The following is a 4,598-nucleotide window of genomic DNA, read 5'->3' as shown; positions in this document are numbered from 1 at the left end:
ATAATTAAATTTAGAAAAATTAAAAGAAATGTCTCTTGAGAGACAGAGCAAGGCAGAAACAAGGAAAATGCCACTTATATTTGAACACTATACAAATATTCCTTAAAAAAACATTTCTTTTAATTTTTCTAATTTAATTATTTAATCGTTACAGTCTGAAATGTTCTTTATAAAATTATTCTAGCATTTTCTAATTTGACTTATTTTTTCATATATATATATATATATATTTATATCATACACACACACACCACACACACACACACACACCACACACAAATATATATATATATATATATATATATATATGTAGGTCCCGGGTTGAGTCGGGGTTAACCACAGTAAATAAGGTACTCAATACATGGCAGAGTAAATTAATTTATTTTATAGAAGGAGCTTCTACAGGATTAGAACTGTTTCATTCAAATGAAATCATCATGATTTCATTTGATTGAAACAGTTCTAGTCCTGTAGAAGCTCCTTCTATAAAATAAATAAATATATATATATATATATATATATATATATATATATATATATACACACACACACATATATATATATATATATATATATATATATAATATTATATATATATAATATATATATATATACACACACACACACATATATTATATATATATATATATATATATATATAATATATATATATATATATATATGTATGTATGTATGTATTTATATTAGAAGTAATGTACTCAGAAATGTGGATCGTTTTATATTTACAGATTTTTATTAATACGTCACATGTTTTCAGATATCATATATAAGCGCTTCCATCTACTCTAGTAGATTCGCTCTGGAGAATCTATTAGAGTCGATGGAAGCTCTAATATATGATTTATAAAAACATGTGTCATATTAATAAAATCTGTAAATATAAAACCATCCAGATTTCTGAATACCTTAATTCTTTTAATATATAATACCTGTACATCACCTACATGCGGGAAAATATTTAGGCTATATTTACGATTAACTGTACCCGACTGAGTACATCAAAAGTCCCGAGGCTAATGAAGGAACGTACATTGTACTAAATGCACGGTCCATAATATACTTCGGATCAAGGCAAGGACCAGGTTTCGAGAGAGGTGAATTAACACATAATCTATCTATTTGTATATGTATGTGTGTGTGTATGTGTATATGTGCGTGCTTGTCTGTTTATATGTATGTGTTTGTTTTTGGTTTATCCCCACAATCGTTTGAGAATCGGTGTTGGCGTGTTTGCATCCCCGTAACTTAGCAAAAGACGCCGATAGTATAAGTACCAGACTTACAAGAGGAAAAAAAAACTACGCACTAGGGTCAATTTGTTCGACTAAAACCATCAAGGCCCCTGCCCCAGTTTGGCCGCAATCCAACGACTAAAACATGCATCAGCGGATGAAGATAAAATAGTAATCGATAGGCACCCTTTGTGATTTATGATCTAATTTATTCTTCTCTTAACTGTTGTTGCTGCTCTAAATTAGCCACGCACCAGCAGATCTGTCATCATACTCTATTACTGAATTGTATTAACCAATAAACATTTTATGTTTGTTTATGTTCAGTAGTTTGTGATTTCAGAGATGATTGGCTGCTAATTATGTAAGTTCAATTAGCAGCACATATGCTCTATCGATCGTTCGCAGTATGTTGATTGAAAGCGTTAGAGCTAAACGTGAGCAGAATGTAATAGTTGAGATGAATACCCCTAGGGCTATTTCTCCTCTCATACGGATTAATTTCGCTTAGGAATTGGTTTAATTAAATATTATTAAATATTATTATTATTATTATTATTATTATTATTATTATTATTATTATTATTATTATTGTTATTATTATTATTATTATTATTATTCGCTATTCAATAAATATGTCAAGAGGTTTTGTCTTGTACATCAAAAATATTTTGCTACATTCTACAACATGCAGGTGTCTAAATGTATAGCATATCAATGTGTGTATAATGATGGAGGTCCTTCATAAGAAAGTCCTGTTGCATTTTTTTTGACATGATAATTATGAGGGCCCATTTTAGATAATTACGGCAATATAAGCATTAATTATTTTTGTTTGGGGGGGGGGGTCATGCACAAGAAATTTCTATTGCTTTTTGGACATGATAACTATGAGGGCGCATTTTAAATAATTACGCTAATATAAGCATTAATTTTGACTTTTTAATATTTGTTTCTTTTCTTCTCCCTGTGTAACTGATCTTACACAATGGTGATAAAATTCATATCGATTTTATTCCTTCTAAATGAGAGACCGGACCTATATCAAGCTCTGTATGCCCTATGAATCAAAACGATATTATTCATCAATCAATACAGCAACGACTGCTGCATTCAAATTTTTCCACAATTCCTGCAAATCTAGTGGGGGTGCGGAGTCTATTAAATAATCCCTCAGTTTTCATCTGGTAGTTATTTTATTGAACCCGAAATAATGAAAGGAATGTCGACCTCGGTTGAATTTGAACTGGGAAGGTAAAAATGGACGAAACGCCGCAACGCATTTTGCCCGTTGTGCTAAATTTTCTTCTCGTTCGTTGCTTTACAAAGCGGCAAGAAATATTCGTTCCATCTATGCAAAATTTAAATGCTCGGACACACCAACGATTGGTTGGTCAGATAAGCTTAGGAATTTTTTTCTTTCCCAGATTCCCCTCCATGTGAATGATCAAATTGTGTCAATATTAAGCTTCTGAAAATCGTCATTGAGAAAAAAAACCATGGAAAACAGAAGGACCTTCTAATCTCTATTCTAGGAGCTGTGGATACCCCTTACAATATATTTAATGGTGATGGCATATGTGGATGTTGTGATAGGGTAATATATTACCTGCAGTACGTGTTTAAATGACTTGTATGTAAAATGTAGTTTATGCGTTGCACTGTTGAATTAAAGCAGGGTTCGAATAGTTGCGAACCCTGTTGGTGATAAAAACATTCATGTTACAGATTTAGAGGAAGCTGAAAATGAGAGTATGAGATTGAGATACCACAGATAGGTATAACCTTAACATAGATACGGAACAGGAAAAAACTAGCACTAAGTTTCACATATCGGGAAAATTGAATTGAGCACGTTGGAAACATTGGGCCTTTTTCCAAATAAGTTCCGACTGACCAGGGTGATTCATAAGTCTTTTACGTGTGTATATGCATAATTCTGTGACTGCGTGCGTGCGTTCGTATGTGTATGTGTGTGTTTGTGTGTGTGTGTGTGTGTGCGCGCGCGTGCAGTCATACATAATAAAGAAGCTGGCAGACAAAGTGTTTCGACTAGCCACTTCTGGACATGATCTTATTAGTATGGACCAGAATAGCAGGCAGAAGCGTTAGCACGCTGGGTAAAAAGCTTAGCAGTATTTGGTCTGCCGTTCAAATTCCGCCGAGGTCGACTTTGCCTTTCATTCTTTCGGGGTCGATTAAATAAGTACCAGTTATGCACTGGGGTCGATGTAATCGACTTAATCCGTGTGTCTGTCCTTGTTTGTCCTCTCTGTGTTTAGCCCCTTGTAGGTAGTAAAGAAATAGGTATTTGGTCTGTCTTTACGTACTAAGTTTCAAACTCCGCCGAGGTCTATTTTTGCCTTTGTCCTTTTTAAGATTTGGGGTCGATAAACTCGATTTAAACCTGATCCTTAACTTGCAATTCCTGTGCCAAAACTTGATACCAACAACTCTCAGCAGATCAATCGGTGCATTATATCATATTACGAATTGATGTAAAGGAAAATAAGACCGGAGTGCATTTATTTTATTCCTTAAGTGTATCTGTATGAAAATAGTTGTATTTACTCATAAAAAGGTCGAAAAGATTTTGTTCTTCCATTTTGTTGGTAAGTAGACATTGAATAATGAAGGTGTGTCATTGATGAAGTTGCGAATGGCGACGAAAGGGCGTTGACAAGCATTCTGTGATTGAGTGATCAAGCGGTTATTCAAAACTATCGATTAATTAATTGGTTAAATTTTCACCCAATTGTCAAAAAAAAAACGATAAAGAAATGAACTAAAACCTATTGGTGTGTTTATTATTGGCTTAATGTCCTTTGTGAGATACAGTGCACTGACAACGTAAATGAACTTATAAATAAATTCATAAATATGAAAGAAATATACAGGTTTTATAATTGTTGCTGTTGTTGCGATACTGCTGGTTGTATGATTGATGTTGTAGCAGCAAAAGAGCCTTCAGACAACTAATAATTGAATATAGTTTTCAGCAAAGCGTATGTAGTACTACACTTAATCATTCAGGACTTTTATCTTCTTGTGATGTTTAATAATGGATTCGCAGCTGTTCCTAGCAAGTTGTGTAAACACAAAGATGCCGCCTTTCGTCCGAATAATTACGCGATACGTTGTATGTGTATGTGTGAATACGTATGTGAATATATGTATGTATATATATATATGTGTGTGTGTGTGTGTGTGTGTGTGTATGTATGTGTAGATTTATATGTTTTGTATATGTATTTTCATGCATATAGTTGCATACCGAGACATGCGCATATATACTTAAATGATAATCTTCTGGAAGGTTTTACAGACTTTTTACAGCTCCAGTGA

Source organism: Octopus sinensis, linkage group LG6, assembly GCF_006345805.1.
Source record: "Octopus sinensis linkage group LG6, ASM634580v1, whole genome shotgun sequence".
Classification (NCBI taxonomy): Eukaryota; Metazoa; Mollusca; class Cephalopoda; order Octopoda; family Octopodidae; genus Octopus; species Octopus sinensis.
The sequence above is the reverse complement of the archived record's forward strand: the minus strand, read 5'-3'. Positions refer to the sequence as shown.